The 20057-nt window shown below is 37.4% G+C and overlaps 1 long non-coding RNA gene across 1 annotated transcript in view; it reads right to left on the minus strand.

Moving 5' to 3' along the window:
- The window catches only part of LOC111742229, a 197091-nt gene extending 179424 nt beyond the window's left edge, over positions 1-17667 (minus strand). Inside the window, exon 1 of the long non-coding RNA XR_002781233.1 lies at positions 17592-17667. This is a non-coding gene — a long non-coding RNA (uncharacterized LOC111742229). The remainder of the gene's footprint in view (positions 1-17591) is intronic.
- Positions 17668-20057: the final 2390 nt, after the last annotated feature.

Below are 20057 nucleotides of genomic sequence, written 5' to 3' on the forward strand. Positions count from 1 at the left end.
TAACGCAGATACTGGTCCCAGGCCTGGGGGTTGGGGCCCCTGCTCTACAAGACTGAAAACACCTGTCCATGATCTTCCCAGAAAGAAAGTGATCATGATAGAAGACACAGGTCCAGATAAAATAAGTTTTGTTACATTTACAATGGCATGAGAAGAAACATTTGACCCTTACGAAACATTTGGTCCTTGTCCTCGTCTTTTTATAGTTGAGGAAACAGGAAGCTGAAGTTACTGGTCTCACAGTTCAGAGTCAGAGGGGAGGGGCTGACAGGGGGACTGTAGAGAGAGGATATTATAAGAGGGCAGGGGACAGAGGTCATCATGAAGTGTAGATTTTTGATTTTCATTCTGAGGGGTCCATCTCTAGATATCAACTGATCATTAGTCCTTTAGAGGCAAATGTCTTAGAAATTTGATTGCTACACAACATGGCTTTAAAAACAAAATGAACACAAGCTTAGTTTTAGTTTACAAAATCACCAATAAAAGCCATGTAAAAATCGAAAACGTGAAGGTTTGGTCTTTTATTTACTGTTAGGTTATGCGTGAGTTAAGTGTAGGTATGAGAGAGGGGGACTGGGGAGAAGAAGGGGAAAAGAGTAGAGACAATTGTAGCAAAGAGGTTTATTACTGTATTTTCGAGCAAAGAAAAGTCTTAGTGGGACCTTATCAAAAGTGGGTATCTCACAGACTCAATTATTAAACTTGCTGTCTGTTATGCTGTTGAGATGTTACGAGTCTCTCAGGTCATGTGAATTTCTATCTCTAAAAATCAAATTTGCAGCTTCACCTGTGGGGTCTGTATACTGTCTTCAATAAGATAGAATAATGAAGGTGCTTTGTCCAGGGTGTCAACTTTAAAATATGAATTACATTTTAAGCCATCAAGATGAACAGAAAAAGTATTTCATAAATTTCAGATTTAACCTGTAGTTAATCCCCTGGCCAATATATAATTCCAAGATAGTTCTGTTTAAAGAGCTTGGCTCCGAATTTTTTTTTTTTTTAACGGTCTTAAGTATTGTTTTGGAAGCAGCATTGTTGTATTTTATAAAACCAGGTTATTGATGGTCTAAGGACAGTTTAAGATGAGGGTTGAAAGTCAGAGCATTGGTGGCATCCTTTAATGGGACTCTTATCTCCTATAGCTGGAGGGCAGATAAAGAGATGTCCTTGTTTGAACAGGGTACCTTCTGTCAGAGGAGAAGACAAACTTTAAGGTTTGGCTATTGCCCAGGTGCCCAGGCTACCTGTGTAGAGAGGCCAGTAGACAAAGAAACCAACAATCTGTGAAGAGCAACTGAGCCCATCATCAGAAGGATGCAGGGTTGCTATTACAAAGCAGGGACATCAAAGAACAGTTGAGGTTTCTGCCACATGATTGGGGCAGGGAAGGCCACTCAGTGTTCCCATTTAGCAGCTCTTGTGCTCCTCTACCCAACTGACAAGCACAGTGGCCATGACTGAGAAGGGCATGGTGATCAATGGTCTCACACCGCAGCAGAGAGGCGCTGGGTCACCCATCCAGATAAGCAACTTAGAGTAGCATGGGTACCAACCAGAGTGAGGCAAATCTAAATGTGCAGTATAGAAGAAAAATTCAGTGTCATTTGCAGCCCTCAGACCAGTTCTAGCTGCATATGGCTTCTTTCGGTTTTGGACCTCTGCATATGCCGCCCACTCTGCACTGAGCGTTCCCCGCAAGCCAGCACAAGGAAACACAGTCTCGGTCCTCTCATCTACAGAAAGGGCATCATCACCACTGAGCTTTTTTAAAGATGAGATAAAATAAACCAATGTGTGACCTATGTTAGTTTGAAAACATTTACCCTAGCATTTTAAGTTTTGTCCTCTTTTCCTTGTGATTTCTCAGAGCCTCAGTGGTAAAAGCAAATTTTAAAGAATTGATTTATATCAGTTAAGACATCCATAATTCATCTTGCTGTGAAGCATTCTCACTAAAACTGCTAATTACTGTCAGGTGAATATTATGCTCTAGAATTTTGTGTCTTTGTCAAATGTAGATGTTGGCTTGCTATAATTTTCAAAACGACTACTTTGCTCTACAATCTGTTTAAAGAGCAGATAAAAGCCATTAATGAAATTTACACACTTTCAGGGGCCCTGACACGAAGGAAAAGGAAAATTCCAAATAAACGAGCAAGTACGAGAACATTAATTAGCATCTAATTAGTAATAGCAGAGTGCAATGATCAATAATTTTAAAATAAATTGAATCTTTTGTAAATGTATAAGGTGAAAGCATAGCCAAGTTCTCCTTGAGGTAAGATTAATGTCATTTTAATAGATAAACTGAAAAAAAGTGTCTTCTTAAGAAAAAGTTTTATTTTATAAGGAACATCAATATCAAGATGTAACTAACTTGTTACAGCAAGAAAGAAGGACATTTAAAGGACTAATATGCCTGTGAAATGTAAAAGTGCAGCGAGATTCTGGAGATTGTGTGTGTGTGTGTGTGTGTGTGTGTGTGTACTAGAAGCAAATTATATATATCAGAAGCAAAAATGTCATTTAAATTAAGTCTAAAATGATTAGAAAATTCTAAGATATCATGGTTAAAATAAAAAGAAATAAGTATGTTTTAAAAACTAGAAACGCTGGGTATCTAACAGCTAATGTTTTTAATAGCATCTTTAGCATCTTTGAGAAATTGAGTAAACATTTAAATTCAACATTTGGCAGCGTGTCAAATCACCCTTGGGAGAGGCCTTATAATTTTCGGCTATGCACAATATGAATTATTCTAGCAAATAACATTCTGCTTTGAGTAGGAAACATCAAAATAGATGACAGTGACAAAGATAAAGGAATATGAGCCAGCATGTCAGAGCACTGTCATTATCGCTTCTTCTAAGGGCCTGGCCATTACATTTAGTAATAAGATCTGAGCCAAATCCCTCAATCTTTTCTTGCTGGCTGTGCAATTTATGCTGGTTACTTGACATTTCTAAGCCCCAGTGTCCTCATCTGTTAAATGGAGATAATAATACAGGCTCACGGGGCTGTTGTGAGGATGCAATAAGGTAAGCATATCAAATGGAGAGCCAGAGTCCAACTAAAGGGGTGTGACCCCGAGGCCCACATTTCTTTTTTGCCTCAAATTTATTGAGATATGAGTAATATAACATTGTGTAAGTTTAAGGTATACAACATGATGATTTGTAAGATCTATTCTATTAGCAACTTTCAAGTACATAATACAGTATTGTCTTCTATAGTCACCATGAAGTACATTAGAGTCCCAGGACCTATTTGTCTTATAGCTGAAAGTTTGTACATCTGACCAATGTCTCTCCATTTCTCTCACCCTCCAGCCCTTGACAACTACCAATCTACTCCTGTTCCTTTAAATTCAACTTTAATAGATTCTACATATAAATAACACTATGCAGTATTTACCTTCCTTTTTCTGATTTATTCCACTTAGCCTAGCCTAGTGACCTCCAGGTTTGTCTATGTTGTTGTGAAAGGCAGGATTTCCTTATTTTTTAATGGCTGAGTAATATTCCATATATATCCGATTTTCTTTATCGATTCATCTGCTGATGGACACTTAGGTTGTTGTCATGCCTTGGCTATTCTGAATAATGCTGCAGTGAACATGGGAGTATCTCTTTGAGATAGTGATTTCATTTCCTTTGGATATACACCCAGTAGTGAAATTGCTGGATCACATGGTAGTCCTATTTTTAATTTTTTTGAGGAATCTCCATGTTTTCCATAGTGTTTGTGGTAATTTACATTCCCATAAAAAGTGCACAAGGATTCCCTTTTCTCCACATGCTCACTAGCACTTGTCCCTTGCCATTTTGATGATGGCCATTCTAACAGGTGTGAGGTGATATCTCACTGTGGTTTTGATTTGTATTTCCCCAGAGGTCACACTCATGACCCTTTCCCTAGAGACTTTCAAAGTCCTGCTATACAGTAAGTGTGACTAACATTCAAGAACTGTTGGATAGAGGCAGATATTATTTAAAATACAATTGTTTCATATATTAAAATGTTTGTCTAAAATTGGTCAAGATGATAAATGGTTAAATTTGGCTATAATGTATTATTATATTCAGAGACTGGAAATAGTCTGGGAGAGAATCAAGTCATTCTGAGAGGGAGGGGTGGGAAAGAGAGGAGAAGAAAGAGTAAGATGTTGAACAAGAAATTCAGTTGCTGGAGGCCTTTATGAAGGCAGTATGCTATACGCTTGTTCTATACTTTTAAAATTAAGATAATCATACAATGAAGTACAGAGATCTTAACATCTGAAGAGCTTACTAAATGAAGAACTAACTAAAATGTGGCATGAGAGCAATTCCCGAGGGGTGGAAATATTCTATACCTTGTTTTCCATAGTGGTTACCTGAGTGTATACAGCTGATACGACTCATTAAAATGAGTGAGGACAAGAATACCATGCACTGCATTCGCTTTCAACTAATACACGCAAACCATTTACAACAGCAGCTAGGATCTAGTGAATACTCAGTAATATTTGTTGTGACTATTTTTAGCCCAGTATGGGAAACATCCTGAATGTGCAGAGGTGAGAAATTAGGCTGAAGAAAGGAACGAGGTGTCAGATCATAGACACAATAGTCACATCAAGAGGTCTGTACTATGGCCAGACACCAGCAGAGAGCATTTTAGTCAGGGCATGACACAGGCAGATTTTGTATCATGTGGCATCGCTCTAGCAGCAGTTTGGAGGTTAGTTTGGCAAAGTGAGAGACAAAAGCAGAGTGAGCCATTTAAAAGCTCTTGAGTCTCACTTTCTTCATCTGTAAAATAAAGATTGGGGACCAATATAACTCAAAGTTAGAAATGACAAAGAAAATGATGAATGATGTAATGTATAGGAAAGAACACTAACAGATATAACAGGGTCAATATGCTGGATCCGGGATGATATCGGGATGTATCAGATTTGCTTAGAGATCATGAGCAAAAAGCTCTGATCCAGAGGAAAATATTCAGAAGTTAATCAGCCTACCCCGTCCCATTTCCACTTGCTTACTGGTCACACTGGTGAATCATGATGGAGGAGAATAATTATATAGCTGTGACTATGTTGGCATACTCTACACACAAAAGGAATTAAAGAAAAGAGAGAGTGTTCCCTGCATGTTCACTAACAGTCAAAGTGCAGGTCCCCCCAGAACTGTGTAAATGAATGACTGAATGACTTACAAGGATCACTGGAGAAGGGGACCTTGCCCCAGGAAAGGCTCTGAAAAAGCCCTGCTGGGCCCTTGTCACTGGCTTGGGAGACTTATTTTTTTCTAAACAAGTTCTCAACACTGGTGTCTTTCATGTTTCAGAGAAGTGAAATAAAGGCTCCTATAGTTACAGCCTGAGGTACCTCAGAGTGATGAGAAATTTTAATCTCCATCTTAGTTTAATTAAACAAATGGAAAATTGTCCCCTTGCCCGATAAATTATTCTTTGTCAATCAAATCATTAACAGAGACTTCGTAACTGAATTCTCCTTTAAGGGAAACAATTTTCTGACAATTTGCTTTTGGATTGGGTGCTGATTAGCCTTCCACCTAAATTTCAACTGCATAAAGATAAGTAGTTTAAAATGCGAATCTGAAAAGCAAGTACTATTCGGTATAGTTCTATGTCCTCCCAGATAGCAACAATAGCCATGCATGCCGACTGGGCACTTGGAATATGGTTTAGTCCAAGTTGAAATGCACTAGCAGTATAAATACAAACTGAATTTTGAAACTTAGTACAAAAACTGATGCAAAATATCTGATAGATTATATCAATATTGATTTTATGTTGAAATAATATTTTGGATATACTGTTAGATATGTATTAATAAAATTTAATTTACAAAAAAATTAAATTTACTTATTTGTTTTTTTGCCTTAAAAGTAGCCACATGTCTTAATGTATTTATTATAAAATTTTAAATTACATATGAACAATGGAATTTATGACTTGCATATTTCTATTGCACAGTGCTAATATGGACCTTTTACAGTTACATGAGATGTGAAATTAAAAATCAGTACATACATGGATGTAAGTCAGGCTAGTATAGGATGAAGCAAAGACGAAGCACCAGAAAAGATCTAGACAGAACAAAAGACACTGGCAGGACTCTAGCAAGTAACCTGGGTGCTAAAATACTCTGAGTCATGTGGGCACAGTGGATCTACGTGGGCATGGTCCAAAGGGCAGAGGACACTGTGATTTTGACTGCTTAGGACACCTGACATGAATGCTCATCCTAGAGCTGAGGCACCTTACGTTAACTTGCTCTATTTCATTTTTGTTGTTAAAAGTGGATTTTTTTTTTAACAAAGCTGATATGCCAGGCAAATAACTGGGGACCTTGATTTTGTTTCACTCAGTATTGTAGCCTGAACATTTTCATAGGACATTAAATTGCTCTCAAAACTGCCACTTTAAATGGCTGTGTAACTGCCCATTACATGGAAATACCATAATTTATATAACTTTTTGTTACTCGAAATTGTTATTTCCTAATATTTACTACTACAGAAAATACCACTATGGGCAGCAGTACTGAACCTACGTTACCTTTTGTGAAATAGTGAACAAATATCACTCATTGTAGATTAAATAAGATTGTTTATGTTGCAGAGGCTTTACCATGTCGTAGAGATTTCATGAAATTAGTTAATTTCCTCCTCTTGTATGGAATCGACCATTTAAGAGCAAGAGGGACTTTCAGGAAAACTTCAATTGATCCTAATTCTGGATAGTCAGTTTGCTGAAGGCACGATCTCTGAAGAATCTGCAACCTCTCTTGTTAACTGGCCGGATGGTTTCAAGGCTTCCATCCTGCCTCCCTCTACCCCTTTTCTCCTTTCCTTTTCTTTCCTTCTCTCTTTCTCTTTCTTTTTTGAATTATAGTAAATTGACTAAGAGCTCAGTTGCCAAAATCAAATTTCCTGGGCTCAAATTTCAATTCCAATATTTACTAACTACAGGATAATGTTCACATCTGAAGAATAACTGCTAATAAGTGCTCAATAAATGTTTGCTTAAAAGATCAACTTAGTTCTTTCCATTATGCTTATTTAAGTATATGTTTAAACCACTAGACTATGCCCTAGCTCATAAAATGGTCATTTCTAACATGAATTATTGCAATAATCCCCTCATAAACCTAGGCTAATTGTGGGCATTCGATGAGATCAGGCATTTGCAAATCTTAGCATAGGGTCTGACACACAATTAGTGCTCATTATGAGTTAGTTAATAAGATGATATAATAACAATAAAATGCAAAATATAATCATTTATTATAAAAAATGATCACAAAGTGAATAATTTTAAGGCAGGAGATAGTTTCTGTGGGAAGTACTGAGCTTTTGCTATTTAGACACACATATTACATTTGAGAGAGAGGTTTAGGAGCACCGAGAGAAATTCCAAACAATTAATCATTTTAAGCAAAGCAGATTTTTGCTATCGTCCTGACATTGAGTCACATTTTAAGAAACTTCATTATGACAATCAAAAATGATTGCAAATTAATTTATATCAAGTTTCTGGTCTCCCTATAGATAATAGAGTTATTAAAACAACTCAAAAATTTCTTAAATTTTTAATTACGTTTATTGGAGTGACATTGGTTAATAAAATTATATAGGTTTCCAGTGTACAATAATATGTCATATGTATATTGCATTGTGTGTCACCACCCAAAGTTAAATTTCCTTCTGTTACCATATATTTGACCCCCTTTACCCTTATTTATATCCCCACCATCCCTCCTTTCCTCTAGTGACCACTAAACTGTTGTCCCTGTTCATGAGTTTCTGTTTGTCTTGTTTGTTGCTTTCAGTTTATATCTCATATATGAGCGAAATATACAATGGAATACTACTCAGCCATAAGAAAAGCTGAAATACTGCCATTTGTGACAACATGGATGGATCTGGAGAGTATCATGCTAAGCGAAATAAATCAGACAGAAAAAGTTGAGAACCATGATTTCAAACATTTCTTATTTTTTTCTCAAATCTGTCTCATATGTAAGTTTCCACACTAGTTGTGGTATATCCTCAATATGTTCTTTTTCCTTTATTTCAAGTTATTCTGGAAAAAAAAATCTCTTTTAACTCAACACTAGACCAGCAGCTCCTTACATTGCCTCCCTACTTCCATCTCTGGTTCGGTCATTTGTCATTTCACATCAACTTAACTTCATGGCTTTATTTCAATTTCTTTTTAACTTCCAGATTCTACACTATAAAATATGATTCAGGATCTGACACCGGAATCGATAATTTCTCCTTCAAAAGAGATAGGAATGGGAGAGGATTTCAAATGCTTATAAATTAATAACTGAAGATATAAAAATGCTACAAAGTGATACATATCCTAATAGAGATGAAAAAATTCCTGCATGCTGAGGCTACGTGGAGGCCACAAGCATTCTTTGAGTGTGAAGTGGGGGTGGGTAAGGCAGGAGAGTGAGGTTAATTATTTTTACTACCCACATAAGAAAAGAGGGATTAGGTTCCCTTCAGGGAAGCCCATGCTTTCTAGTTACAAATGATGTTTGGACTGATAAAAAGTAGGCAAAGAGAGAACATTATAGCAACAGCAACTGGCCATCAATAAAAGCAAGCCTCAGAGAGAGGCATGACACCGAATACTGCAAACACACTTCTGTAGAGTGGCATTAATACTCATTCCTCTTTGCCTTTGGGACAAGTCGGCCACAGAAATATGATGGAAACACTGAGTCTGTGTGGAATGGATTTGCAAGGATGTAATACAGAATGTGGCTGAAATCGTGGCTCTTCAGGAATCATGGAAGACTTGGGAGGTAGGTACTATGCAGACAGCCTTGCCAAGACTTGAGATGCTCCTTGAGCACTGTGGAGCTGAGTGGCCTTGGCACTTAGGGCATGATCCTTTGTAATGCCTCTGTCCTAAGGGGGCGTTTTCCTATGCCACATGTATTTGTAAAAGACAGTACTCTTGGCTTTGTTAGCCTAGAACAACCCTCCCCTCCCCTTGGGGTGCAGGTTTCTCCCCAACTCCAGCCAAATGGTTGCTTATGCAGCTGCCATTCTGTTCACATGGTGGGACATGGAACTCTTGAATGATCAAGCCTGAGTTCTCGTTCCCCCACTGCCCTGCTCCCAGACACAGTAAGGCAATACAAATGAGGCTGGCCCAAAGAGGTCTTCCCTGGACAATTCTCACTTAAAATGGTTCTGAAGTCTTAAATGCATGAGTCCAGAATACACCGCAATCATGGTTCAGGTTTATGGGGGAAAGCAGTCTGAAAGAGGAAAGAAATATTCAGACCAGAGAGTGAGAGAGGGGAACAAATAGTAATTTGCTGTTAGAGCAACAGGATACAGTCCTCCCCGAAGCCAGCACTACAGCTGACCATTCTGTTTTTGGCTTACCTAAACCAACACATTTAACCATTATTTCTGCTATTCCAACTAGACTTTGGTTGCCTATAATCAAGACAGTCTCTTTACCAAAACAAAGGACGTCACAGTATTAACAGGAAAGCATTTATAGGTAAGAGAGGTTTTGGCTGAGGAAATCAGGTAAGGCTTCAGGGAGGAGGTGGCATTTAAAGCAAGGTGAGATTTCCACAGGAGGAGATGGGAGACAACATATTCCTGTCACTGGAAGTAGTGTGGACAACCGCAAGATAGGTAGAAAGAACACATACAGCACAGAGAAAAATTTGGTCAGAACATGAGAGAAGAAAGTGAAACATCCTCCTATAGATGTTTCCACAACTCCTACTTTCTCATCTCTCTGAGCTCAGCTCGAAAGCCACTTCCTCAAAGGAGCCCTCCCTGACCACCTGTCTTACGTTCTCACAGTCACATATCTGTTTTGTTAGATCTGTAGCACTTATGTCAGGTGTAATTATCTAAATCGCTGGTTCATTGCTATTGTTTGTTTCCTCAGCTGGACTGAGAGGCCTGTTCATCTTGCATACCTGTGGTCCCAGTACCTCCCAAGGAGCCTGATTGGGGGCATGCTCAGTAAATACCCACTGAGAAAGTGAGTGGGTGAGTATGAATACGAGAGGAGTGGGGCCACAAGGTGGGAGCTGTCGAAGCCAAACTTTACTCAGAAAAAAAAAAAAAAAACTGGCAGTAAATTGTCAGAACTCTGTTTTGGGAGGCTGACTCACTTGGCGTGTAGGAGGCAGAGAGCGGGTGAAGACTGAAGATGGGGAGCTATCAGAAGGTCCCTGGAAACACCCAGGCAAAAGATGACATTTGTTGGTTGAGTGAATTACCTGTGGGATTCTGAGTTTCCATAATTGCAAAGAGAGGAATGATAAATATATCGGTTTTTTTTTCCTTTATTCTACCTCTCACCCAGAGCTAGTTCTCCTGCAGCCTCTCATTTTCCTTCAGACAATGTTTTTCCAGCCAGTATCTCCCATGTGAATCTACAATGTCTATCTGCCCTCACTCCAGCCCCCAACGTAATGGTTTTTAAAAGAAAAAGTGGTGGATGGATTTTTCATCAGATAATAAAAGCACCAAGAACTACAGTCACAGTTGCTCAGACTTACTGTGTCCCAGTACCAAAACAGGCCATCTTATCTCTACAAACTTTCTAGTCTAACAGACCCCCTCCGAACTGCCCTCGTAGATCACATTTATTCAGTTTGTTTTGTAAATTTTTACAAATGTTATAGTTTCACACTGCATATGCTATATTACACCTTTTTTCTTTAAACATTTGATTTGGGGATTTACCCAAAGTAATACGTAACATAATAATCCATTACTGTTGTATAGCTTCTCATTTCGGTCTTTGACACAGTGCTGCATTGAACATGCCTGCATATGTTTCCTTGTATTCTTATCTAAGGAAATCTCTAAGACTTTCTGATCATGGAGTCGCTGGGGCCAAAGTATGTAAATATTCTACTTCGGTAGATATTGTCTAATTGCTCTCAAAAACTGTCATATGGCTTATACACCACACCCTTGGGCAGGATATGAGAGCTCCTATTTTTCTTGTCATTTTCCTTGGAAAATCTCCTTTCCCATTGAAATGCCACGTGGTTCCCTCCTTAGCAGAGACAGTTTCCATGTAATTCCCTCTAATACTCAAACTGTTTGACATAAAGTGCATGTGACACTAAAGTGACTTAAAATCACAACCACCGTGAGCTCAGATTAAGGTGGTCCAGTTCCTTGAATGAAACAACAAAGTAAAAGCCTCAAGAATACATTTTGGAGGGTGTGTCTCTGGTCTTTTCTATTTTGGGGTATCTGATGTATCTCTGTGGCCTCTCAGGATCTGTCAGTGAGCTTCTGTGTGTTGCTGTTGTGTGCATGTCTATGTATGACAAGAGTTATAATTATATATGTGTCTCCTTATGTGTGTGTGTATTTGTACCTACTACAGTCCATGAGTCTCTGGTCATGTATGTTTATGTATATAATCCTCTAAGTGTGTTTTTGTTTTTCTATGTGTCCACGTCTCTGTTGTAGGTATGCATGTGTGTATATCAGTATGACTTTCTGGGTTATGTATAAGTGCATGATATTTATCTGACAAGGAACAGTATCAAGAAGCTTCATTTTGGCCCAGCAATGCTTCTGAATTACTCTATGCTACTGTCAAGCCCCTTGGGAAAAGCAGACCAGTGGCTCTTCATTGTGGCCAGGAAAAAAAAACACACACACACACACACACACACACACACACACACACCTGGGAGCTTCAGAAAATACTGCATCCCAGATATCATTTAACTATTCTGAAATATTAGGAGGTAGGGCCTCAGATATTATCATCACTTAAAAGATCCCTGGGTGATTCTAATATGCATCCAGAATTAAGAAGCATTATGCTTGCTAAAAAGCTAGGCCTCTGCTGTTTTTCCTAGAAATATGCAATTTACTTGCTTCACTTGTATGCAACTTTAATTTTATCACAATCCAGTAGGGAGGATAATGTGATTAATTTATTTGGTGTAGCAAAGGGCTGACTCTCCCCTTTCCAGCTGAAGAGGAAGATGATCCATGAGGGAAGCGTGTAAATTCAACAGCCTCCAGATTAAGCCATGGGGACAACAGAGCAGAACGTCCCCTCCTAGCCCACCTTTCTTCATTTCAGCTAACACATATTTTTCTTTCATTTATAGGGTGTCTAATTAATAAACTATAGCACTGCTTTAAGGTCCACATAAACTCTTTACAGCCATTGCATGCGTCTGACAAACAGAAAGAGGATATATGGGTATAATAAAACAAGTACTTCATAAAAATTTAAATGTGTATTTTGGAGCATTCTTTACAGAGGAATAAAAAGAGGAGGGCAGGAAATAAGACAACATTGCTAATCTTGGAGACAGAATCTGAAAGGAAAAGGAAATCTCAATACTTAACGATGTGGGAGGCAGGGCTCTGGTCTATAACTCAACTTTGTGAAAACTAGAAAAAGGTTTGCCTTCTCCGAGTTTCAGCCCCTGCCTGCCTCAGTGGATGGATGTTTTCCAGCAGTGGACCTCCTACAATTCTACTGGAGGGGAGGACAGGCAGGACAGGCTGTCCAAATGTCCATGTCACACCTTCCCACTCCCAGCTTCTGGCTCATTCCCTTAGAGAACACTCAGAAGTCTGGAGATCTGGACTCTCACCCACATTTATTAGGTAAGAAAAACAGTAGATTTTAAAATACTTCTCAGTCCTCACAACTAAACTGAACGGTATATCAAGAACACAGTAGGTGCTTAATAAATATTTGTCAAATGAATGAATGTATGATTGTTCAATGGTAAGCTGAATTTGAAAGGGCAACTTAAAAGACTTTCTTCCTCAACAGATGAAGAGCCAATGAGCCAATGGGAAAGCATTCTTCGTCTCCAAATTTGTCAGGAGCAATAGAAACAGTGAACCCACATCACTGATACACAGACTCAGTGTGCACTGCAAATAGTAAAAATTAGTCAGAAGGTTAGAAAACTCTCCATTACTTCCTCCATAGTCTATCACTATATTAATAAGCCTACAGTAAAAAAAACAGTGGGTTATAGCTGGGAGAGCTGCAAGAGACACAGTTGCCCTGAGAAGTATCACAAAAAAAAAAAAAAAAAAAAATAGCCCAAAATTAAGAGGAGAGAAAAAAGCAAGGCCACTAAAGGAATTTTAAATTTTTGGTCCCCATAGCTACAACAAATATTATGCATTGCCCAATTTTTGGCACAGGTAATATAAATTCACACACACTAAATGCCAATTTGCCTCAGTCTCTATTGCCCTATTAAAAAAAAAAAAAAAAAGGCTTAAGTGAAAAGGCAAGAGCCAGAACCAGACTCAGATACAACACAGATTGGCATTGTCAGATAATTAAAAATAAATATGGTTAATATGTTAAAGACTAATGGAAAAGTAGGCAATGTGCTGGATCACATGACTAACAAGAGCAGAAAGATGACCAATATAAGAAAGAATCACACACAGACAAAAACCTAAAATCAAAAACATAGTAACAAATGAAGAATATTCCATTTGGCTTCATCGGTAGCCTTGATGCATCTAGAGAAATATTGGTAAACATGAAGATAAGTCAATATGAATTATCCAAACTAAAAGGCAAATAGAGACTAAATGATGAAAAAGATTAGAACATCCAAAAATGGCAGAACAATAGAAAATGGTTTAACATATGTAGAAGTAGAAGAAGAGAGAAGCAAAAGAAATACTTAAATTATGACTAAATGTTTTCAAAAATTAGTGACAGATAATAAACCAAGGACCCGAGAAACTAAAGGGAATGCTAAGCAAGATAAATGCAAAAGACAAAACAAAGCGAAACAAAACACCTAGACAATATCATGTACAAATCAGAGAAAACAAAAGACCAAAAGAAAATCTTGACAGTAGCCTTGGGGATGAATGCGTGCTTCACCTACAGAGAAACAAGGACAACAACTACAGCAGACTTTACATCAGAGAACACAAAAATAAGAAGTCAAGAGAATAAAACATTTGATGTGCTCATAGAGAAACACACAGTAACAACAAAAGTAAAAATGAAATTGCAAGCCCAAATGCCAGAACCAGTGAAAAGTTCCTTCAAATGTGAAGGAGAAATAACTGACTTTCCCGAATAACGAGAAATGAGAAATTTAATTGCCAGTGGTCCCACCCTGTAAGAACACTAAGTTCTTCAGTTAGAAGGAAAAATGATAAATGTCAGAAACTTGAAGAGTATCCAAATGTAATAGATAAAAATATAATTTTTCAATTTTTCTATTCTTTATTTATTAAAAGATGAGTACTTAAAGCAATAACAGTAACAATATATTGGGTGTTTAAATACCTGTGAAGTGAAAGAATGATAACAATGTCACAAGGGCTGGTGGAATAATTGAACATATTCCATTATATGATATCTTCGTTATGTATGAAGCAATAAAACTTGAAGGTAGCCTTAGGTTGTTTTTAAATGTATACTGTAAAAACTAGGACAAGCACTAAAAAGTTAAGAACTAAGTATCATGATAAGGTAATATAGGAGATGAAAATGAATTAAATTAAAAAATTGCTTACTTAACTACTATATGCCCATTAGAAAGCCTAAAAATAAAAATGCCAGTTTCTTGTGAGGATGCAAAGCAACAGGAACTCTTTCTTTGCTGGTGAGAATGCCAAAGAACTTAGCTGCTTTGGAAGACAGACAGAAGTCTCCTGCAAAATTAGACAGACATCACCCTATCATACAATCCACCAATTGTGCTTCTGAGTGTTTAGTTAACTGACTTAAATTTTACGTCCATGCAAAGCCTGCATGTGAATGTTTATAGCGTCTTTATTCATCATTGCCCCAAACTGACATCAACCAAAATGTCATTCCATAAGTGATTGGATAAACAATGATACATCTGTACAATGGAATATTAATCAGTGATTAAAAGTTAAGTCTGTACTAATAAATTATTAAATAATAAATGCCAAATATTTCAAATTATATAAATATATATGTCGATAGATGATAGATAATTAATTTACCTTCAAGATAGATAGATAGATAATTAATTTACCTCACTCATTAGTGTATGCCATGCATGATGACTTCTTTCCCAAAGCACAGTATGAAAATTGAAGGAAGAGGGGTAGCAACTTTACAAAAGAGAAACCTGATAAAACTACCTTAGCCAAGTGGTCAAGGTTAACATTATCAGTGATAAGTCAGGTTAATGGTATATATTCTTTTTATGATGTGGTAAAAGTGACTCTTTATCTTGGATATCTTCCTCACAAAAACCATAACTCCATTCAAGCAAATCCAAATGAGGTGCTTTCAACAAATACCTTGCCAGTACTTTTCAAAACTGTCCAATCATAAAAAACAAGTTTTAGAAAATGTCACAGCCAAGAGAAACAAGGCGACATGACAACAAAATGTAATATGGTATCCTAGATGGAATTCTGAAATAAAAAATAAGGAAATCTCAATTAAGGAAGGATTTAGTTAAAATAAGTTAAAATAGGAAGAGAGAGAGGAAAAACAAAGAACAAATATAACAAATAGAAAATAGTGAGATGGGCAATTTTAATTTAGGTATATTAGTAATCAGTTTATATATCAAGGGTTTAAATATAATTATAAGGTAGATTTTTGTTAGATTGGATTAAAAATAAATGAGCAAAAACTCCTTAAATATAAGGCCTCAGCTAGATTAAAAGGGTTGAGAAAGATACTCCATGCCAACACTAATCAAAAGAAAGTGGCAGTACCTATATTAATTTCACACACTAGCCATTTCCTATGAAAGAAGTCTGACACAGAAGTGGGATCCAAGAACTCAGAGGGTAGAGCCAAAAGCTTTGGAGCACAATTCCCTGTAGGAGAAGTTAGCCTTAATGAAAAAACTGCCCACAGGTGCTTTGCTGGATTTCAGAATTGCTATTATCTAATAACTCCTTGTGTTTCCATTTTCTCCCTTTTTGTATGAAAAGGCCTATAGTGGTTATCTTCTATCTGACTCCTCCTAAATTCTTGACCCACAAAAACTAAGAAAAGAAATGAATGATCATTGTTCGGAGTTACTAAATCTTGAGGTGATTTGTGAGGCAAAAATAGATAACCAATATGAATGTATAAAAATACTAGCTAATATTTCTTTAATATTTAGTATGAACCAGGCACAGTATTTTCATGGCACTAGGCTTCATATGATTTTCTCATTTTATTTTCTTGACTATTTAATGAAGTTATAGAAATTTCATAGCTGAGAAAACTAATGCCTAAGGTTATGTAAATGACTCAGGTCATATGATTCCAGAACCCACATGGTTATCCAGTAGAGTGTTTAGTTGTTCAACCACAAAAGAATTAAGCATTCTTACTAACTGGTAACACAGAAATTGGTAAATGTGGAGACACACAGATGGGCTGCTTGGAAATCTTATAGACAATCTCCTACATTCCCTAGACAAAGCTGCTTCAAATCAATACAAAATGTACTCTGATTCCACAAGTCTGAGTAGTGACTTAATGGAGAAGACAAGGGATTGCATTGCTTAGTGATTTTTATGACATAAAAGATGGCCACTTCTCAAAATTTAGAACCTGTCAGCCCTGGCTTCTCATTTGATAGTTGAGGAAACTGGAGCCCAGGAATATAAAATATTCTGTCTACTTTGCAACTTAAGGACAGAACCAGAATGAGGTCTAGTACTCGCCTGTGGATTATTCCATTGTATCACACTGCTTGAGAAGCCTTCTGAATGGCTTAAATACATTTAGAATTAGAAAGACAGATTTACTGACCTCAATATTCTTTGGTCATTGCAGTTCCAAGAGATTCTGATTAATCACATTTTTTTTCAATAAAATTAAAAACTATTTTTCTGTGAGAACCAAAAAGGACTCTTCCTGTCTCTTGAACCTACTATTTATAATGCTGGGAAATGCTCACATACATGCCCATGAAGGATTTAGCATGGTGGCTTCCATCACTTGTCACTGTTTTGGTTCTCATTCAGGGTGAGAGAGTCCCATGGGAAAATTAAGACATATCATGTACCCCTGCACTACGATTCACTCTAATCTCCACGAAAATGTGAAGAAAAAAACAAATCAAAAGAAATGTTTTCATATTTATATGGAATGTTTTCATATTTCAAATAGTTTAAAGTAATGAAACTTTTATATTTCATGCAGTATGCATGCCTTTAAATCATGTTATCGCTGCATCTAAGGAAAGCAAACTATAAAATTGGCCCAGCTCTCAGGGAGATCCAGCAACCTTTGATCCGGCTAATATTTTTCGTTATCTGTTACACACCACATTTCCCCCCATACTTATCTCCACTTATTGATACCCGCCTTCAAAAAGTCGACTTACTGATAGAAATTCAGCTTTGTGAAAACAACAATTCAAGATCTCCAGACACTGGAGATGAAGGAAAGTAAATGCCTGGTTGTAAGTTGGCTGAGCTTAAAAGAGCTAATCGGTAAGTGACCATTAGAGAAATGTTATCAAGATTACATCCTCCCGAAAGCAGTGAAATAGAAAAAGGAGAGAAAATTAGGACATAGGGAAAACGTAAAAAGCAGAAAGTCACCTCCTTAAAGTTTCTTCAACTCTGAATGTAGCACTTTCAGACTCCGTGTGGTTCTGTGCAGCCTTTCCCCTCGATAATTATGGAATTCTCAGGATTGAAAATGACTCAGAGGCTACTTATTTCACCTTCCCCTCTTGAATCCTCTTCCTATCATAGCCCCACAAGCAGTTGTCCAGCCTAGATGTTTAAAAATCCAGCACTGAAAGTGTCACATTGCTAAGTAGCTCATGCCTTTCTCAGATATCTGCATTAGAAATTCTTGTTTCATGAACAGAAAATCAGAATTCTCAACTAGTAAACACATAGAAATGTCATTTTCCCTTATATCTGGGGAAGTATGAACTAAAACAGTAATATACTTTTTTTTTCAAATAGCATGTTAGGAAACTTGTATGTTTCTTAGTCAGTTTGGGCTACAATAACAAATTGCCATAGACTGGCTCCTCCTGTGAAATCACTCTAAATCCTCCAATTGTTGGCCCTCGTTCTCTGGGCTTGTGGGAGGGTGTGGAACCTTGGTAATCTCTGCATCACCTTTAGGATCACTCTCCATTTTCCATCATCTTTGCCAATAGACTCTGGCTTATATTTAGATGACTAACATCTTTACCAAATTTGGCCATAGAGTTTATGTTTTCTTTGGAAATGGCTCTCATTTTCTCCCATATAGATAGGCTGAGATTTTATAAAATTTTTAGTTCTGGTTTCCTTTCGATTAACAATTCCATTTCTCTTCTCACATTTTATTAAAGTGGTCAGGAGTAACTAGATTGCTTGGGAACTATACTTTGCTTAGAAATTTCTTCATCTAAATATCCAGTTTCGTTTGTGAACTCCAAGGAGAAATATATCTGTCACAATGGACTTCTGGTTAACTGGGCCCGAATTCATAACCAGAGTCTAGCAGCCATTGATGACTGAGGCCTCTCTTGCACTCTACATTTCCAGAAAAGCCACATACTGAACTTTTCAGCCTCCTGTACCTGCCTGTTCACGCAGTCTGAGTAAACCACTGCAGGGAATCCTTGGTTTTTCTCTTTAGACCAATGGACTGAGACCTGCCACGTCCAATCAGAGCTACGCAAGTTATATCCTCATTTGCATATATACTTATCAATCTGAACTGCTCCATTTGGACCAATCAGAACTACATAACTTGGAAAACTCTTTTGCATAAAATTGACAAAAATGGGAACTATGGGTAGAAAATTTTTCTATAAAAGGGAGACTCTCCTTTGTCTAGGCAGAGTGTAATGTAGGTTGCTACCTGAATCTGTGTCTCCGGGGCAGCAGTTCTTTTTGTTCATATAAGTGTTTTTATTTCTTATTATAGACTAAAATTAATTTTGGTCCACACATCACTCACGAGTTTTACCTTTCAAAAAATAGAAGAACACAAACACAATTCAGCCAAACTCTTTGCCGCTTTATAACAAGCATCACCCTTCCTCCAGTTTTCAATAATGTGTCCTTCCTTTCCATCTGAGATCTCATCAGAATGGCCTTTATTGCTTATTTCTACCAACATTCTGTTCATGACCACTTAGGTATTCTCTAAGAAGATCAAGGCTTTCATTGTAGCTTTCCTATTTTCTTTCTGGGCTCTTGCCAGAATCACGCTTAACAGTCCCTTAATAGCAATGCAAGTTTTTTCTAGCATGCATTTCTCTTCCAGACACAACCCACTACCCAGTTCTAAAGCCAATTCCACATTTTAGGTATTTGTTACAGCAGCATTTCTACCTCTCAGTGTCAATTTTCTGTTTTAGTTTGTTTGGGGCTGCTCTAACAAAATGCCATAGACCGGGTGGCGTATAGATAACAAAAATTTATTTTTCAAAGTTCTGGATGTTAGGAAGTCCAAGATCAAGGTGCTAGCAGCTTCAGTGTCTGATGATGTCCTTCTTTCTGGTTCACAGAGAGTACCTTCTAGCTGTAACCTTACATGGCAGGAGACGTGAGAGAGCTCTCTTAGGCCTCTTATATAAGGGTACTAGTCCCATTCATGAGGAATCTACCCTTTTAACCTAATCCCCTCCTAATAGCATTGCTTTGGTGGTTACTTTTCAACATATCAATGTGAAAGGCAGAGCACAAACATTTAGACCATATTAGGAATGGTTTAACCCAAAGTTAAAAATAAATGTTTTATGTTACAACTACTAATGTGGGAGGCTTGGTAAATCATACCCCTTCTCTCTAAGGAAAGTGGACAAAATACTGCTTGGGTATTACACTTGCTAAGAGGGCATCTTCTAACGATATCAACGATGTTTCAACTCACTGGTAAACAGCGCTGCTTGTCAAACACTGTTTTACACTTCACTTTCTCCAGACTAACAAGATATACGTCATGCAGCAATGAGTAAGCAGTCTTATATTTATCCACATAAGGAGGGCTCTGACAGAGATACAAGAGTTTAAGGAGGCAAAACTGAAGATCAATTTACTGGCATCTTGAATTGT

This window comes from Pteropus vampyrus, unplaced genomic scaffold (genome assembly GCF_000151845.1).
Source record: "Pteropus vampyrus isolate Shadow unplaced genomic scaffold, Pvam_2.0 Scaffold89, whole genome shotgun sequence".
Classification (NCBI taxonomy): Eukaryota; Metazoa; Chordata; class Mammalia; order Chiroptera; family Pteropodidae; genus Pteropus; species Pteropus vampyrus.